The following is a 20,728-nucleotide window of genomic DNA, read 5'->3' on the forward strand; positions in this document are numbered from 1 at the left end:
AGAAAAATACGTAATACAGTATATCTTTGTGAAAATCCTATATTAAATAACACCTGACGCACCAAGCCCCCTCAGGTTATAGAATATAGGGATAGCAAGTTGAGTGAAAGACACGAGATGGACACCACTCAGCTATCAATGCTCACACAAATAGTCACAGTTTGTACAATGCAGAGGTTATTAAAGACAATAATACTGCACTGGACTAGCTTACACAGCTATATAGTCAATAGATATAACACTACACAGTAAGAACTAGATGCATATCACAGGGTAATTGTACTATAAACCCCTGACTAAATGCACTCTTTCTTACTAACACTGACTAAAAAGGCAGGTAGAATACTTAAGTGTCATGTAAAGGCACAGCGCTGACAACCAGGCAGCTTTACATAGGAGGATTTGCCCAAGCAGTCCCAGGAACAGTGAGCTGAGGAGTAATGGCGCCGCAGACACTGACAGGGAGTGAGGAAAAGACAGAGATGCAGCTCCAGGGCGGGAGCACTTGCTGGAAATGGCACCCTGGGGCTGGGGGAGGGGCTTCAGGTCTAAGCCTTATCCCCCTTGCTGGCAAAACCACCGGGTACTGTGGGCGATATTAAAATCGGTTTTAAGAGAAAACCTGACCTGTGCCCATGCCCTGGTGATCTAGTGGGATCGCCTGTATCCACAGTGTCCACCGCCAGCGAACGGGACCCACTTACCACCTCCCGAAGCGCGGCCACGCAATCCTGGAGAGCCCCAGCCGTGTGTGTCTAACATGAAGAAAACCGGAGCCTCCGCTGTAGGTACCCGGCAACCAGGGCTCGGGAGTGTACAGCGCCGCTGGGGAGAGCTGCAGCTGCAGCAGTGAATGTCACAAGACATTTACCACCGCTGCTGCCCTTGAAGTCTTCACTTTTTACCTCATAAAAAGCTTTTCTCAGGGCTGCTTGGAGCAGCTCCTCTGTTAAGTGCCTGCTTACTGCAGCACCAACTGACAAACTGAGCTCCTGCGCTGGGAGGCGGGGTGATAAAGGAGGCGGAACTATGCATCTTGGGAAGAAGGTCAAAGCTTTGAGCCTGTTGGTGCCTCGGATCAAGATCCTACTCTACACCCCATTGTCCAGACTTGTGGAGCCCAGTGTACCCCGCAGCAGAAATGCCTGTACATATTAATTCTCTGGATTTGCTCCGCCTTCTGCCCACTATAGCTAATACCACACTAGAATAATGTGCTGCCACAGCCACTTATGGCAGCGATAAGGGGGCCTGCTATTACTAAGGGGAGAGGTCACTAGTGTTCCCGCTGGGAACACACTATGGGGGCGTGCCCAGCCATCGGTGTAACTAATGGGAGTGTGCCTAGCACTTACGGATGTGCTGGGCTTCCCCCAAGCTCTCACTTCAATGTGAATAGATGCTGTGCGCATGGCATCTGTACACTCGGTGGCGGCACGACAACAGGCAAGCTGTTTTAGCAGGGCGCCAGAGTAAGGGCTGGCCGCATTTTGCCCTTTAAAAACCAGGCAGGGTGCGGCACCCTGCTAAAACAGCCTAGCATGATAATTAGGTCACTTATCATCCGACGTGAGCCTCCAGTGCCCGTTTAGTCACCTGCCATTATCTTCCTCTCCTCACCGTAGAAGCAAGAAGTGAACTCTGTCACTTGGCCGGTTGTCAAAGTATTGACGAAAAAAAAAAAAAAAAAAAAAGATTTGTCTTACCTGTAAAATCCTTTTAGTTCATGGTGGACACCGACTTTATACAGTAGGGTGATGAGCTGACCGGGCACCAAGCAGTTAAGTTCTTCTCTGAGCAGCCCAGACTCCCTCTCCACCTATGCCCTGCCCCCAGTAAGGTTAACAAGCCCAAGGTATTAAGCAGAAAGGAGAAGGAAAAAACGGAAAATGTACAGTGTAAACACACACAGAGGTAGGGAGCTTGTGAACAAACAACAGTGTAATACAACCATGCATGCCAAGTGCATCAGGGTGGATACCCTGTGTCCCCACCCATGGACTTGACTTGTTGAACGTATGGGCAGAAGACCATATGGCCACTTTACATCGCTGCTCCACGAAGTGCCCACCGACCAGGTGGAATGAGCCTGCACCATGGCCAGGGCAAGAAGTTCTGCAGTCAGATAAGCGTCGTGGATAGTTAAACTGAGATATCTGGCCAAGGTGTGTTTAGAAGCCGGCCAACCCCATTTGTTGAAGTCACATAGAACATAAAAGGGTGTCCATCTTGCGGAAGTCCCTAGTCCTGTCAACGTAAATTTGAAGTGCTCCTACTAAGTCAAAAGAGAGGGGCGAATCTAGAACCTGGAAAGACGGGACCACAATCTCCTCACTGATGTTAAATTTTTAGATAACCTTAGGAAGGTAGCCCAAACGGGTCCAAAGAAAGGCCGGATGAGAGTGAAACATAAGAAACTGCAGAGCGACAAGATACCACTCAAATCGGAAACCCGGTAGCAGAGGCTATGGAAAGGAGGAAGGTCATCTTTCAGGAAAGCCAATGAACGTCCACAGTGTCCAATGGCTCATAATAATAATAATCATCATCTATCACCTTTACCTTTCAGTACATTTCCCTTTGCGTCTGTTCCAACACGAACTTTTTTTTTTTTCTTACAGCACTTACAGTACATATTACCAGACACTATACAGAGTATTTAATCAATCATTCACATCAGTCCTTGTCACGGTGGTACTCTGCCTGGGGATAAAGGAGACTGCAGAGTCTCTGTGAGAGAAACCTGCTCCTGAAAACAAATTCTTTCTGAATGTGGTGTTTATGATGGAAAAAAATCCATGAGGCTTCAGTGATCCTTGTCCACCTGAGCTGTGCAGGAGCTGAAGTGAAGATGTTTACTCCTGATATCCCACAGATGCATGTGGGATCGGTATGGGATCCCGGCGTACGGGATGCCGGCTGTCACTATAGCGACAGCGGCATCCCGTCTGCCAGAATGCAAGCAGCGAGGCGAGCGCATCGAGGCCCCTTGCAGATTCCATTCTTCCACTATGGGTGTTGTGGACACCCACATAGGGAGAATCACCTACCTCGCCGGTATTCTGGTGGTGGCACTGTACCCGACGGGATTTCAGCGTCGGTATTGTGACCGCCGGGACCCTGACAGGCGGTATGTTAAACGCATACCATGCAAGTTACTGATCAGGTTGTTGAGTGAAACTTTTTGGAAAATGACACACTAAGTGTAGAATTAAAGAAACAGCTACATAAGGATCTTATACATTATATGTAAGCATCTATAGAGAGGTTTTTTGACATGAGGTGTGTGAGAAGAACTATAGTGGGTCACCTGTACAGGAAGATGGAAATATAAAGATACCATTACAGTGTCGTCGTGTCCCCCCCCCAGGACGTAAGAGAAATAAAGATACCAATACAGTGTCGTCGTCCCCCCAGGATCTGTGGAGGGCAGGGTGCCGAGCAGGCATTGCACACGCTCGTTAAGGGGGGGGGGGGGCGCGGCTGGCCGGAGAGGGGGCACAGCCCCGTCTGCATCACTGTTGAGGGCGGGCTGGACCCCTCGACATCACTAATGGGGTCGTGCCACAGCTGTGGAGTCACTGATGAGGACATGCCCAACACCTACAGAGGTGGTGGCCTTCCCTTAAGCTCTCAGTTTAATGTGAATAGATGCCATGTGTGCGCACACGGCATCTAATCACTCGGCAGCAGGCTGTTTTAGCAGGATGCCGCTAAAGGGGCAGGGCGCATGTTGCCCTTTAAAAATCGGGCGGGGCATGGTGCCCTGCTAAAACAGCCTAGTGTGAAGACTATGTTATATGCGTGTCAGGAGCCTACTGATGTAAGCATTCATGTGAGCACCCATAACATGTGAAGTAACACAGGGTGACCTATCAAATAAATGCTACACCCATATGAGAATGAAACTAAAGAAACCCTATATTTGTTGATTGATGGATTTATAGACCCTACTACTGTATATAGATTTTTTTGTTTTTATCTTTGTATCTGTTCACCGTTGGAGAGACATTTAAGAATTAGAAGAAAAGCACGGAATTTATAGTCATAAGGATTACCAAGTCAGGCTAAGCATTGTCTTTATTATTTCCTAACAATGGAGCGCTCAGTTAAGTTTCTTTGTGTTAAAATATACTACTAATTTACACTCCCTATCACACAAACACTCACTTTGTCAGAAGCCAACTCAACAGCTACTATCTCTTTGGACCGTTGAAGAAAACAGAAGCAAGCATTGGGGAGAACATGAAAACTAGACACAGATAATGTCCTGTCCAAAACAGAAACTTATCCCTGTGCTGAGGCAACAGTGCTATCTACTTTGCCAACAGGTCACCCCTTATTCTTTTAACTAATACTGCTTTCTAGGAATTGTATTAATTCTGATATATTTTAATGTCTCTATCATATGACCTCCTTTTCGCTTCTTTATGCATGATGACTTTTCAAAAACAGGATTTTCTTTTTTGCAGTTCAGCCACCATTTGGTTATTTCTGAATGTTTTTTACTTTATGAAGATCTTTTAGAGACAGGATCTCCAGGACTGCGCACAGCACTCAATGACATAGGGAGCAATATAACCTCCCAATAACTGCTACTACTATCTGTTCGTATACAACCAACTATAGCCAACAGCTTTCCCACTGCTGGCTTACTTTCATATCATCTGAAAGTATCATTCCAAGGTCCAAAGTCCCTTTCCTCTAATGTTGTTGCTACATTCACCAGTTCTGTGTTCTGCTTTTGCATCGCGACCAACGTGCATTATTTTAATTTGTACTAAATATTTCACACTTTAGTCCATTGCTCTATTTTATACCACCTGCAAAAATACATACTTTCTACTGTACCCTTCAGCAAGTACAGAGGACATGTTAAATAATTAAGCAAAGCTTTTATGACAGAAGTGTAACGAAAAAACGTATACTAATCTTCCTTCATTACCAAAGCAACTCTATTGAGACATAAAGCAATTTAGAAGTTACTCAATACAAGCCACCAGATTTCTGTGAATGTTTATTCCCCATCCAAATTAAAGAGTAAACATTTTTTTAATTATCCAGACAGCAGAAGTGGGTGTTTTCTACAGATCTAGGAGCTATACTTTACCTAGCACTTAAGAAGGCTGTCCACCTTAAAAATAACAATAGATAATATCTCCCTTGCAGGGACTAAGAAAGTGCCGTTTGTTAACAAAAACCAGACGACAGCTAAGCCAATACCAATTCTGCGCCATTGGCAAAATACATTTTACAGGTTTGACTGGTGTGTGTGTGTGTGAGAGAGAGAGAGAGAAAGCCCTCACTCACTGACTGGCTGACTCATCACTAATTCTCTTACTTCCCGATATGTTAGGAAGCTGAAATTCAACATACTGTAGGTATTCTTTATGTGGGAAATAGGAAAATTACGCAATTAGAATTTTAATAAACCTCCCCTAAAGCTAGTTAGCCAGAGCAGCTTCCTGCACATTCAGAGTGAACTGCTGGCCCGGGCTCTTCTTATAGGATCAGTCATGCTCTGGCCATGACCTATGCCTTGAAAATGATGTCATATATCATAGGTCACAGCCACCGCATCTCACCACCCAGCCAGCCCACCAACCTGCATACACATCTTTCAGTTCCTGCCTGCATCCACTGCTTTCCTTGCCCACCCACATCCACACCTGCCCGACCGCCTGCTGCTCAGTATTCGCAGCAATCCACTATGAACAACCCCCGCCACTGAGGGACAGGGAGGACGACAGCTGATAATATTTGTTATTTTATTTCCCCTGTGGGGAACAATAGGATTTATGTGGGAAGAATAAGAATTTATAGATTTATGGGGGGAACAATGTGAATAATTCATGTGGGGAGCAATAGGATTTATGTGGGGAGCAAACTGATTGTTTTTTCTGTGTAGGCCAATGTGTGTGTGGATTTTTTTTTTATTGTGAGGGCCAATGTGTGCGTTTTGCTTTTTTCTGTGAGGAACGGATGGTGTGCCTTGGCAATTTTAAAATATTATTCGGTGTGCTGCGAGTAAAAAAAAAAAAGGTTGAAAATCACTGATGTAGTGAGATGAAAACATAGGAAATATGGGCAGATTATTGAGAATGCATACACACTACTAGATATCGGGAGATTATGGCAGATATGTTTGGTCTGGGCCTATAGATCGGAAAATTGATCATTCGTGTTTGTGGACGAGACTTTCCCAGATTAATCGGAGAAACGCCAACACGATCGTTCGCATACCCAAGCAGTTACAGCACTGGGTGGGTTAAATTATAACTATACAATTTATAAAGATATACTCTCCATTTTTTTTGTATTTTTTTTTTTTTAGATCACCGCACTAAAGGATTTTCCACCCAAATTCAGCATCCGCCGATGCCTGCACGTCAATTCTGTAGTGCTCCGCAAAGGTATGTATTGACATGCAACCTGCGGCCTTACAGAATTCCTGAATTGATGCAGATTTCTTCTCTGCCCAAGAGGCCGCCATTGCCCTGGTGGAATGCGCTTTCAAATCTTTGGACGCATCTATCTCCCTTATCCTGTATAATTCTAACATACACGACTTAATCCACCTTGCAATAGCCGCTTTAGATGCACCTTCCCCTTTGTTCTTCCCTTCCATTAACACAAAGAGCTGTTTGGACTTTCTAATTGTAGCTGATCTATCTACGTAGATTTTTAGTGCTCTAACAAGGTCCAATTTATGAAAATTTTGTTCCCTATCGTCTTTCGGCTTCGGAAAAAAAAAAAGACGGTAGAATTATCTGTTGATTGACATGAAAATTGGAAACGACTTTGGGGAGAAACTGCAGATTTGTGCTCAGAACTACCTTATCTTCCAAAAAAATAATAAATGGCTGCTCTACCCAGAGAGCTTGTAATTCCGACACTGTTCTTGCTGATGTGATTGCCACCAAAAAGACCACCTTCCAAGTTAAAAATTTGAACAGAATCTCTTGCAAGGGCTCAAAGGGAGAAGTCGTCAGAACATTCAGGACCAGATTCAAATCCCATGTTGCTACCGGAGCTCGAAATATCGGCCTCACCTTCTTTGCTGCCTGCACAAACCGCATTATATATTTATTGTCTGCGATCTCTGTATCCAACTTGGCCCCTATAGCTGAAATCTGTACCTTCAGAGAACTTACCGAGAGACCTGCTTCAAGAACACTATGCAAAGAAACCATTACTACAGGAATTCCATCCACATTCCTGCCTCTTTCTTTGCACCAGAAAACAAACTTAATACGTCTTACAGGTAGAAATTTTCCTGGCCTTAAGCAGCGTCGTTACTACTTTAGTGGAGAAACCTAGTTGCTTTAAGTTTCTGGTTTCAACAGCCAAGCCATCAGATTCCATGACTTGGGCTGGGGCTGATACACGTGACTTTGGGACAACAGGTCGGGAGCTGCTGTCAATCTCCAGGGCCTGCCTACTGCCAACCGCAGGACTTGCGGGAACCAAGCCCGCCTCGGCCAGTACGGCAAGATTGCTATCACGGTCACCTTTTCATTTTGTATTTTTTCCCCAGAATCCTTGGAATCAGTGGAAACGGAGGAAACACGTACACCAGAGACATATTCCATGTAGCCGTGAGAGCATCTAACTTGAGCCGCCTGAGGTTCCCGGTACCTGGAAAAAAAGACAGTCACCTTTCTGTTTCTGCCCGTGGCCATTAGATCCACCTGCGGACGTCCCCATTTCACCACTATCATATTGAACGCTGCGCCGCTCAGCTCCCACTCTCCTGGGAGGACTGTGTGCCTGCTTAGAAAATCTGCCACCTTGTTTTCTTTGCTGGCTATGAACACCGCTGTGATACTGCACACATTTTGTTCAGCCCATTGCAGAAGACACCCGACTTCTTCCATCATTTGAATACTCTTTGTACCTCCCTGATGGTTTATATACGCCACTACTACCCTGTTGTCTGACCTTATTATCACCTCTTTTTTCCTCAGGACAGTCTGAAAACGCCAGCATTCCATACTGACTGCTCTCATCTCCCTTAAGTTTTCGGCCCGCTCACTCAAACATAACGGCCAAATTACTTGAACAAGTTCTTGACCGCAGACAGCCTGACCGGCTTGCATCTGTAGTGACTACGATTTGCTGGGCCATACAGAAGGACTTCCCTTTTTCCAACCTTTGATCGTCCAGCCACCACTCTAGATCCATTTTTGCCCTTTTTGATAGCACTATCTTCTGTGTCTAAACTTTGCTGTTTCTATTCCACTGGGCTAAAAAACATTTCTGCAGATTCCTCATGTGGAACCTCGACCAGGGAACTGTATCCAACGCCGCCACCATGAGACCCATAATTTGGAGACAGTCTCCTGACATCACCTGGTGCTTTTTTAATATGTCCTGCAACTGTTTCTTCAGCTTTTGTTTCCTTGCAGTAGTTAACTTCACTACCATGGATTTTGTATCTATCTGAACTCCTAGGTACTTTATCTGCATCGTGGGAGCCAAGTGACTCTTTTCTGTGTTTATCAGCCAACCATGTTGCTTTAGGCTATTGATTGCCACTGACGTGTCCTGCTTTGCCTCAGTCTCTCTTTCTGCTGCTACTAGAATATCGTCTAGGTATGGCCAAATCCTGATACCTTTTTCTCTTAGCTATACGATGACCACTACTAAGACCTTCGCAAAAGTCCTTGGAGAACTGTTTAATCCGAAAGGAAGAGCTTTGAACTGGTAACTCTTTCCTAGAATATGGAACCTGAGGAACTTCTGGTGCCCTTTGAAGATGGAAACATGGAGATAAGCATCTTTGAGATTGATAGATGTCAAACATCCCTTGGCGTAGATCTGGCAGGATTGATTTTATAGACTCCATTTTGAACTTCTTTGGCTTTACAAACTTGTTGAGACGTCTTAAATCTAAAATGGTTCTGAAACCTCCTGAAGCTTTTTTATGATGAAAAATCTGGAAAACCACCCCTAGTTTTCCTGACCGGGTGGAACTTCCACAACCACTCCTTGATCTATCAAAGTTTTCAAATTCAGCCTCAAGGCCTGCTGCTCCAACCGATCCTCTGGAACTGGAGAGCAGAGAAAAAAATGTCCTGCTTGACTGATGAACTCTAGCTTGTAACCACTTGTGATTATCTCCAATACCTACTTGTCCGTGGTACACTCTCTCCATACCTCTGCAAATTTTAAAAGTCTTCCACATACGGCCTCTGGCTCCTTCCTTCTTGCATCATTGATTGGACTCATGAAAAAAAGTCCTACTGCCCTTGCCTCGAAAAAGAGAACGTGAACTACCCCTCTGTCCTCTTCTATAACTCCTTCCTGGCCGATAGGCCCGAGACTCTGTGCTCCTGAGATTGTGCTCTTGAAGATTTTGAAAAGGCGGCTTTCCTCGATCCTCTGTCCTGAGGCAACCAGACTGATTTGCCGCCTGACATTTTATTAATTATTTCATAAATTTCTGCCCAAACAGATAATCGCCTTGAAAAGGCAATTATAATAAGAATTTACTTACCGATAATTCTATTTCTCGGAGTCCGTAGTGGATGCTGGGGTTCCTGAAAGGACCATGGGGAATAGCGGCTCCGCAGGAGACAGGGCACAAAAAAGTAAAGCTTTACTAGGTCAGGTGGTGTGCACTGGCTCCTCCCCCTATGACCCTCCTCCAGACTCCAGTTAGGTACTGTGCCCGGACGAGCATACACAATAAGGGAGGCATTTTGAATCCCGGGTAAGACTCATACCAGCCCCACCAATCACACCGTACAACTTGTGATCTAAACCCAGTTAACAGTATGACAACAGAAAGGGCCTCTTAAGATGGCTCCTTAACAATAACCCGAATTAGTTAACAATAACTATGTACAAGTATTGCAGATAATCCGCACTTGGGATGGGCGCCCAGCATCCACTACGGACTCCGAGAAATAGAATTATCGGTAAGTAAATTCTTATTTTCTCTATCGTCCTAAGTGGATGCTGGGGTTCCTGAAAGGACCATGGGGATTATACCAAAGCTCCCAAACGGGCGGGAGAGTGCGGATGACTCTGCAGCACCGAATGAGAGAACTCCAGGTCCTCCTTTGCCAGGGTATCAAATTTGTAAAATTTTACAAACGTGTTCTCCCCCGACCACGTAGCTGCTCGGCAGAGTTGTAATGCCGAGACCCCTCGGGCAGCCGCCCAAGATGAGCCCACCTTCCTTGTGGAGTGGGCTTTTACAGTTTTAGGCTGTGGCAGGCCTGCCACAGAATGTGCAAGTTGAATTGTGTTACAAATCCAACGAGCAATCGACTGCTTAGAAGCAGGTGCGCCCAACTTGTTGGGTGCATACAATATAAACAGCGAGTCAGATTTTCTGACTCCAGCCGTCCTTGCAATGTATATTTTTAAGGCTCTGACAACGTCCAACAACTTGGAGTCCTCCAAGTCGCTAGTGGCCGCAGGCACCACAATAGGTTGGTTCAGATGAAATGCTGATACCACTTTAGGGAGAAAATGCGGACGAGTCCGCAGTTCTGCCCTATCCGAATGGAAGATTAGATAAGGACTTTTATAAGATAAAGCCGCCAATTCAGATACTCTCCTGGCAGAGGCCAGGGCTAGTAACATAGTCACTTTCAATGTGAGATATTTCAAATCCACCTTTTTCAATGGTTCAAACCAATGGGATTTGAGGAAATCTAAAACTACATTTAGATCCCACGGTGCCACCGGAGGCACCACAGGAGGCTGTATATGCAGTACTCCCTTGACAAAAGTCTGGACCTCAGGGACAGAGGCCAATTCTTTTTGGAAGAATATTGACAGGGCCGAAATTTGAACCTTAATGGATCCCAATTTGAGACCCATAGATAATCCTGATTGCAGGAAATGTAGGAAACGACCCAGTTGGAATTCCTCCGTCGGAACCCTCCGATCCTCGCACCACGCTACATATTTTCGCCAAATGCGGTGATAATGTTTCACGGTGACTTCCTTCCGTGCCTTAATCAAGGTAGGAATGACTTCTTCTGGAATGCCTTTCCCTTTTAGGATCTGGCGTTCAACCGCCATGCCGTCAAACGCAGCCGCGGTAAGTCTTGAAAAAGACAGGGACCCTGCTGTAGCAGGTCCCTTCTCAGAGGTAGAGGCCACGGTTCGTCCGTGAGCATCTCTTGAAGTTCCGGATACCAAGTCCTTCTCGGCCAATCCGGAACCACTAGTATTGTTCTTACTCTTCTTTGCCGTATGATCTTCAATACCTTTGGTATGAGCGGCAGAGGAGGAAACACATACACTGACTGGTACACCCAAGGAGTTACCAGTGCGTCCACAGCTATTGCCTGTGGATCTCTTGACCTGGCGCAATATTTGTCCAGTTTCTTGTTGAGGCGAGACGCCATCATGTCTACAATTGGTCTTTCCCAACGGTCTATTAACATGTTGAAGACTTCTGGATGTAGACCCCACTCTCCCGGATGAAGATCGTGTCTGCTGAGGAAGTCTGCTTCCCAGTTGTCCACGCCCGGGATGAACACTGCTGACAGTGCTATCACGTGATTCTCCGCCCAGCGAAGAATCTTGGCAGCTTCTGCCATTGCACTCCTGCTTCTTGTGCCGCCCTGCCTGTTTACATGGGCGACCGCCGTGATGTTGTCCGACTGAATCAACACCGGCTTTCCTTGCAGGAGAAGTTCCGCCTGGCTTAGAGCATTGTAGATTGCTCTTAGTTCCAGAATGTTTATGTGAAGAGACTTTTCCAGACTCGTCCATACTCCCTGGAAGTTTCTTCCTTGTGTGACTGCTCCCCAGCCTCTCAGGCTGGCGTCCGTGGTCACCAGGATCCAATCCTGAATGCCGAATCTGCGGCCTTCTAATAGGTGAGCCTTCTGCAACCACCACAGAAGTGACACCCTTGTCTTTGGTGACAGGGTTATTCGCTTGTTCATCTGCAGATGCGACCCTGACCATTTGTCCAACAGATCCCTTTGGAATATTCTTGCATGGAATCTGCCGAATGGAATTGCTTCGTAAGAAGCCACCATTTTTCCCAGGACTCTTGTGCATTGATGTACTGACACTTTTCCTGGTTTTAGGAGGTTCCTGACCAGATCGGATAACTCCTTGGCTTTTTCCTCTGGAAGGAAAACCTTTTTCTGAACCGTGTCCAGAATCATTCCTAGGAACAGCAGACGAGTTGTCGGGATTAAATGGGATTTTGGAATATTCAGAATCCACCCGTGTTGTCTTAGCACCTCTTGAGATAGTGCTAAAGCTGTCTCCAGCTGTTCTCTGGACCTTGCCCTTATTAGGAGATCGTCCAAGTATGGGATAACTAATACGCCTTTTCTTCGAAGAAGAATCATCATCTCGGCCATTACCTTGGTAAAGACCCGAGGCGCCGTGGACAATCCGAACGGCAGCGTCTGAAACTGATAGTGACAGTTTTGAACAATGAACCTGAGGTACCCCTGGTGTGCGGGGTAAATCGGAACGTGTAGATACGCATCCTTGATGTCCAAGGATACCATAAAGTCCCCTTCTTCCAGGTTCGCTATCACTGCTCTGAGTGACTCCATCTTGAACTTGAACTTTTTTATGTAGAGGTTCAAGGACTTCAGATTTAGAATAGGCCTTACCGAGCCATCCGGCTTCGGTACCACAAATAGAGTGGAATAATACCCCTTTCCTTGTTGTAATAGGGGTACTTTGACTATCACCTGCTGAGCGTACAGCTTGTGAATGGCTTCCAACACCCTCTCCCTTTCGGAAGAGACGGTTGGTAAGGCAGACTTCAGGAAACGATGAGGAGGATCCGTCTCTAATTCCAACCTGTACCCCTGAGATATTATCTGCAGGATCCAGGGGTCTACCTGCGAGTGAGCCCACTGCGCGCTGTAATTTTTGAGACGGCCCCCCACTGTCCTGGGAAGGAGCTGCCTGTTGGTGTCTCTTCCCTCTTCCTCTGCCTCGTGGCAGATACGACAAGCCCTTTGCTCTCTTATTTTTGTAGGAGCGAAAAGGCTGCGGTTGAAAGGTCGGTGCCTTTCTCTGTTGGGGAGTGACTTGAGGTAAAAAAGTGGATTTCCCGGCAGTAGCCGTGGCCACCAAGTCTGATAGACCAACTCCAAATAACTCCTCCCCTTTATACGGCAAAACCTCCATGTGACGTTTTGAATCCGCATCGCCTGTCCACTGTCGTGTCCATAAGGCTCTTCTGGCTGAAATGGACATAGCACTCATCCGAGATGCCAGTGTGCAAATATCCCTCTGTGCATCACGCATATAGATAAATGCATCCTTTATTTGTTCTAACGACAGTAAAACATTGTCCCTATCTAGGGTATCAATATTTTCAATCAGGGATTCTGACCAAACTACTCCAGCACTGCACATCCAGGCAGTTGCTATAGCTGGTCGTAGTATAACACCTGCATGTGTGTATATATTCTTTTGAATAACTTCCATCTTTCTATCTGATGGATCCTTAAGTGCGGCCGTCTCAGGAGAGGGTAACGCCACTTGTTTGGATAAGCGTGTGAGCGCCTTGTCCACCTTAGGGGGTGTTTCCCAGCGCGCCCTAACCTCTGGCGGGAAAGGGTATAATGCCAATAACTTTTTTGAAATTATCAACTTTTTATCAGGAGCAACCCACGCTTCATCACACACGTCATTTAATTCTTCTGATTCAGGAAAAACTGTTTGTAGTTTTTTCACACCATACATAATACCCTGTTTTACGGTATCTGTAGTATCAGCTAAATGTAACGTCTCCTTCATTGCCAAAATCATATAACGTGTGGCCCTACTGGAAAATACGTTTGAATTTCTACCGTCGTCACTGGAATCAGTGCCCGTGTCTGGGTCTGTGTCGACCGACTGAGGCAAAGGGCGTTTTACAGCCCCTGACGGTGTTTGAGGCGCCTGGACAGGCATTAATTGATTGTCCGGCCGCCTCATGTCCTCAACTGACTGTTTAAGGGAAGATAAACCATCACGTAATTCCACAAATAAAGGCATCCATTCTGGTGTCGACCCCCTGGGGGGTGACATCTGCATATTTGGCAATTGCTCCGCCTCCACACCAATATCGTCCTCATACATGTCGACACCACGTACCGACACACACCGCAAACTCACAGGGAATGCTCTAATGAAGACAGGACCCACTAGCCCTTTTGGGGAGACAGAGGGAGAGTCTGCCAGCACACACCACAAAGCGCTATATATACAAGGGATATCCTTATATTAAGTGCTCCCTTATAGCTGCTTTAATATATATATATATAGCCATTAATGTGCCCCCCCTCTCTGTTTTACCCTGTTTCTGTAGTGCAGTGCAGGGGAGAGACCTGGGAGCCGTTCTGACCAGCGGAGCTGTGACAGAAAATGGCGCCGTGTGCTGAGGAGATAGGCCCCGCCCCTTTTTCGGCGGGTTCTTCTCCCGCTATTTTTCCAGTCAGGCAGGGGTTAAATATCTCCATATAGCCCCTATGGGCTATATGTGAGGTATTTTTAGCCTTGTATAAGGTTTATATTTGCCTCTCAGAGCGCCCCCCCCCAGCGCTCTGCACCCTCAGTGACTGCCCAGTGAAGTGTGCTGAGAGGAAAATGGCGCACAGCTGCAGTGCTGTGCGCTACCTTATGAAGACTGAGAAGTCTTCAGCCGCCGGTTTCCGGACCTCTTCACGCTTCAGCATCTGCAAGGGGGTCGGCGGCGCGGCTCCGGGACCGGACTCCACGGCTGGGCCTGTGTTCGATCCCTCTGGAGCTAATGGTGTCCAGTAGCCAAGCAGCAAATCCACTCTGCATGCAGGTGAGTTTACTACTTTCCCCCTAAGTCCCACGTTGCAGTGATCCTGTTGCCAGCAGGACTCACTGTAAAGAAAAAAACCTAAACTAAACTTTCTCTAAGCAGCTCTTTAGGAGAGCCACCTAGATTGCACCCTTCTCGTTCGGGCACAAAATCTAACTGGAGTCTGGAGGAGGGTCATAGGGGGAGGAGCCAGTGCACACCACCTGACCTAGTAAAGCTTTACTTTTTTGTGCCCTGTCTCCTGCGGAGCCGCTATTCCCCATGGTCCTTTCAGGAACCCCAGCATCCACTTAGGACGATAGAGAAAACAGCTTATTTTTTGACTGTACATCCGCCGCCCAGGGCCTCATCCACAGAGCTCTTCTCACAACAGCAGCAGTAGCACCTGCCCTGGCTGTTAATTTTACAGAATCCTTTAAGGCGTCGCATAGGAATTCTACTGGAAGCTGTATGTTTTGAATTGACTTCAGCAGATTCCGCCCTTTTTATGCCATCTAAAATATCAGATTCTACCAACCTTGCAACACCCTAGTAGTTACCGCCATAGCCGCTGCTGGTTTCATGGCAGCCCCTAACAATGAATGTTGTTTTTTTAAACCTAATTTCTATCCGCCTCTCCATCGGCTCCTTAAACACATTAGCATCCTCTAACGGTAAAGCAGTTTTTTTTTAGAAATCCTTGCCACTGTTGCATCCACTTTGGGAGATTCCTCCCATCTACCAACTTCTTCCTGAAGGAACAGATACATTTTCCCTATCCTTTGTTGAACAGACACCCTTTTATCTGGATGCTTCCATTCCTCCGACACTACATCTTTAAGAGCCTACGATAACGGGAACACCTTACCCTTCTTTTTTGTCTCTTTAAACAACAAATCCTGCGGCTTCATCTCCTGCTGCGCCTCTTCAATATCCAAGGAACGGTGAATTAACGCCAATAAATTATTAACCAAGTCAATATTAGACACCCTCTGATTTAGAAACAACAGAATCGTCTTCAGACATTACAAACGTCTCCTCCACGTCCGAAACTTCAGAGTTATCACTTAACGCTACCCTGGACCTCTTTACTGATGCTCTATTAAAATCCTCCTTAGTTACAAACGTATCCCATAGAGCCATCTTCAACAATTCCACTAACTCTGACATCTGAGATGGAGGTATAATCTGCTGAGGTGTCTTCTCCACACACATTTCCTGATATTTTATCCGGTAACGTTTTATCACATAATGAGCATTTGTGCAAATGCAGCCTTTTGTGTTTAGATTTAAGTTCCACCTTTTCCTTGCTGGTTTCAGGCCCCGATTTTTTCGTGGGTTGCCGTTTATCTTCCTCCATACTGGCTGCCACAGGACTCCCAGCACTCTCCTGCTGCAGATACCAGAAAACGCTGCAGCGTTTCACAGAGACTGACAGAGTCTCCCAATAAGCACCTGAGGCCACGCACTTCCGGTCCCGAACTTCTGGTCCCTGGCGTCCGTCCGCTCTGCCCTTCCGATGATCCCGGGTTGACCGCTGCGGCAAAAAACTCACCACCGCGCCTGGATGCCGCTGCCCTATGCTGTCTGGATATGAGGGGAACGGCTAGCAGCACAACGCTTGCTCCCCCAGCTCCGGAGGCCGGCTCCACACCTCCTCTCTCCCCACCGGACGGCTGCAGCGACGGTGGGGAGGACCCACAACAGGGTAAGCCTGCAGACCTGTCGTACCTGGAAAGAAAAAATAAGATTTTAAACCTACCGGTAAAATCTTTTTCTCCTAGTCCGTAGAGGATGCTGGGGACTCCGTAAGGACCATGGGGAATAGACGGGCTCCGCAGGAGACATGGGCACTAAAAAGAACTTTAGATATGGGTGTGCACTGGCCCCTCCCTCTATGCCCCTCCTCCAGACCTCAGTTAGAGAAACTGTGCCCAGAGGAGACGGACAGTACGAGGAAAGGATTTTTGTTAATCCAAGGGCAAGATTCAAACTAGCCCACACCATCCACACCGTATAACCTGGATATACGAACCAGTAAACAGTATGAAACAAAACAGCATCAGCCCGAGACTGATCAAAACTGTAACATAACCCTTATGTAAGCAATAACTATATGCAAGTCTTGCAGAATGTACTCCGCACTGGGACGGGCGCCCAGCATCCTCTACGGACTAGGAGAAAAAGATTTACCGGTAGGTTTAAAATCTTATTTTCTCTTACGTCCTAGAGGATGCTGGGGACTCCGTAAGGACCATGGGGATTATTACAAAGCTCCAAAACGGGCGGGAGAGTGCGGATGACTCTGCAGCACCGATTGAGCAAACATGAGGTCCTCATCAGCCAGGGTATCAAACTTGCAGAATTTTGCAAAGGTGTTTGAACCCGACCAAGTCGCTGCTCGGCAAAGCTGTAATGCCGAGACCCCTCGGGCAGCCGCCCAAGAAGAGCCCACCTTCCTAGTGGAATGGGCCTTTACCGAATTTGGTACCGGCAATCCAGCCGTAGAATGAGCCTGCTGAATCGTGTTACAGATCCAGCGAGCAATAGTCTGCTTAGAAGCAGGGGCGCCAACCTTGTTGGCTGCATACAGGACAAACAGAGACTGTTTTCCTCACCTTAGCCGTTCTGGCTACATAAATTTTCAATGCCCTGACCACATCAAGGGACTCGGAATCCTCCAAGTCCCGCGTAGCCACAGGCACTACAATAGGTTGGTTCATATGAAAAGACGAAACCATCTTGGGCAAAAATTGAGGACGAGTCCGCAACTCTGCTCTATCCACATGGAAAACCAGATAGGTGCTTTTGTGAGATAAAGCCGCCAATTCAGACACTCGCCTTGCTGATGCCAAGGCCAACAACATGACCACTTTCCAAGTGAGATACTTAAATTCCACCGTTTTAAGAGGCTCAAACCAGTGAGACTTAAGGAAACGTAACACCACGTTAAGGTCTCAGGGTGCCACTGGAGACTGGTTATGCAGCACTCCCTTCACAAAAGTCTGTACTTCCGGAAGAGAAGCCAATTCCTTCTGAAAGAAAATGGATAGGGCCGAAATCTGAACCTTAATGGAGCCTAATTTTAGGCCCAAATTCACTCCAGTCTGTAGGAAGTGAAGGAAACGGCCTAGATGGAATTCTTCCGGAGGAGCATTCCTGGACTCACACCAAGAAACATACTTCCTCCAAATACGGTGATAATGTTTCGCTGTCACGTCCTTCCTAGCCTTTATCAGAGTAGGAATGACCTCATCCGGAATGCCCTTTTCCGCTAGGATCCGGCGTTCAACCGCCATGCCGTCAAACTCAGCCGCGGAAAGTCTTGGAACAGACAGGGCCCCTGTTGTAACAGGTCCTCGAGGAAGAGGCCACGGATCTTCTGTGAGCAATTTCCTGCAGATCCGGATACCAGGCCCTTCGAGGCCAATCTGGAACAATAAGAATTGTCTGTACTCCTCTCCGTCTTTTGATTCTCAATATCTTGGAGATGAGGGGAAGAGGAGGAAACACATAGACCGACTGGAACACCCACGGTGTCACCAGGGCGTCCACTGCTACCGCCTGAGGGTCCCTCGACCTGGCGCAATACCTCGGTAGCTTTTTGTTGAGGCGTGACGCCATCATGTCTATCTGAGGCAGTCCCCACTGCCTTGCAATCTCTGCGAAGACTTCCTGATGAAGTCCCCACTCTCCTGGATGTAGATCGTGCCTGCTGAGGAAGTCTGCTTCCCAGTTGCCCACTCCCGGGATGAAGACTGCTGTCAGAGCGCTTACATGATTTTCTGCCATTGCCACTCTGCTCTTTGTTCCGCCTTGGCGGTTTACATGAGCCACTGCGGTGATGTTGTCTGACTAAATCAGAACCGGTAGGCGAAGGAAAGTCTCCGCTTGACGAAGGCCGTTGTATATGGCCCTCAACTCCAGTACGTTGATGTGAAGACAAGTCTCCTGGCTTGACCAGAGACCCTGGAAGTTTCTCCCCTGTGTGACTGCTCCCCAACCTCGGAGGCTCGCGTCCGTGGTTACTAGAACCCAGTCCTGAATGCCGAACCTGCGACCCTCTAGAAGGTGAGCACTCTGCAGACACCACAGGAGAGATACCCTGGCCTTGGGGGACAGGGTGATCATCTGATGAATCTGTAGATGAGACCCGGACCACTTGTCCAGAAGGTCCCATTGAAAAGTTCTCGCACGGAACCTGCCGAATGGAATGGCCTCGTAAGTTGCCACCATCTTTCCCAGAACTCGAGTGCAGTGATGCACCGACACCCTTTTTGGCTTCAATAGGTCCTTGACCAAAGACACGAGTTCTTGGGCCTTTTCCGTCGGAAGATAAACCCTTTTCTGGTCCGTATCCAGAACCATGCCTAAGAAAGGCAAACGAGTCGTTGGAACCAACTGTGACTTCGGGATATTGAGAATCCAGCCGTGCTGTTGCAACACCCTCAGGGAGAGTGATACGCTGTTCAGTAACTGTTCTCTCGATCTCGCTTTTATTAGGAGATCGTCCAAGTACGGGATAATTGTGACACCCTGCTTGCGCAGGAGCACCATCATTTTCACCATCACCTTCGTGAAAATTCTCAGGGCCGTGGAAAGCCCAAACGGCAACGTCTGAAATTGGTAATGACAATCCTGTACAGCAAACCTCAGGAACGCCTGATGAGGCAGATATATGGGGACATGAAGGTATGCATCCTTTATGTCCAGGGACACCATATAATCCCCCCCTTCCAGGCTGGCGATGACCGCTCTGAGCGACTCCATCTTGAACTTGAACCTTTTTAAGTATAGGTTTAAGGATTTTAAATTCAAAATGGGCCTGACCGAACCGTCCGGTTTCGGGACTACAAACAGGGTTGAGTAATACCCCATCCCCTGCTGCAGCAGGGGGACTTTGACCACCACTTGCTGAAGACACAATTTTTGAATTGCATTTAACACTATCTCCCTCTCTGGGGGAGAAGCCGGTAGGGCCGATTTGAAATACCGGCGAGGAGGGACCTCTTCGAATTCCAGCTTGTAACCCTGGGAAACAATTTCTATTGCCCAGGGTTCCACCTGTGAGTGAACCCAGACGTGGCTGAAAAGTCGAAGACGTGCCCCACTGGGGCGGACTCCCTCAGCGGAGCCCCAGCGTCATGCGGTGGATTTTGTAGAGGCCGGGGAGGACTTCTGCTCCTGGGAACTAGCTGTGGTTGGCAGCTTTTTCCCCTTGCCCTTACCTCTGGCAAGAAAGGAAGATCCCCGCACTCTCTTGGGTTTATGCGACCGAAAGGACTGCATCTGATAATGTGGTGTTTTCTTAGGCTGTGAGGAAACATAAGGCAAAAAAGTTGATTTACCTGCCGTAGCCGTGGAAACAAGGTCTGTGAGACCTTCCCCAAACAATTCCTCACTCTTGTAAGGTAAAACCTCCATATGCCTCTTCGAGTCGGCATCGCCCGTCCATTGTCGGGTCCATAGGGCTCGTCTAGCCGAAATCGCCATAGCGTTGGCCCTGGAACCCAGTAGGCCAATGTCTCTCTGAGCATCCCTCATATACAGGACAGCATCTTTAATATGACCCAGGGTCAATAAAATGGTTTCCTTATCCAGCGTATCTATATCAGCAGACAAGGTATCTGTCCACGCTGCTACAGCGCTACAAACCCAAGCCGACGCTATCGCCGGTCTGAGTAAGGTACCAGTATGTGTGTAAATAGACTTCAAGGTAGTCTCCTGCCTGCGATCAGCAGGATCCTTGAGGGTTGACGTATCTTGAGATGGCAGCGTTACCTTTTTGGATAAGCGAGTCAACGCTTTATCCACCCTCGGGGAGGATTCCCACCGTAACCTGTCCTTAGTAGGGAACGGATACGCCATAAGAATCCTTTTGGGAATCTGCAGCTTTTTGTCTGGAGATTCCCAAGCCTTTTCAAATAATTCGTTCAGCTCGCGAGATGGGGGAAAGGTTACCTCAGG

The 20,728-nt window shown here is 47.3% G+C and overlaps 1 protein-coding gene across 2 annotated transcripts in view; it reads right to left on the minus strand.

The window, feature by feature from the left end:
- TMEM120B (transmembrane protein 120B) overlaps positions 1 to 20,728 on the minus strand; it is a 203,004-nt gene that overhangs the window by 106,966 nt on the left and 75,310 nt on the right. The window lies entirely within an intron of this gene.

The sequence above is a fragment of the Pseudophryne corroboree genome, chromosome 1, assembly GCF_028390025.1.
Source record: "Pseudophryne corroboree isolate aPseCor3 chromosome 1, aPseCor3.hap2, whole genome shotgun sequence".
NCBI lineage: Eukaryota > Metazoa > Chordata > Amphibia > Anura > Myobatrachidae > Pseudophryne > Pseudophryne corroboree.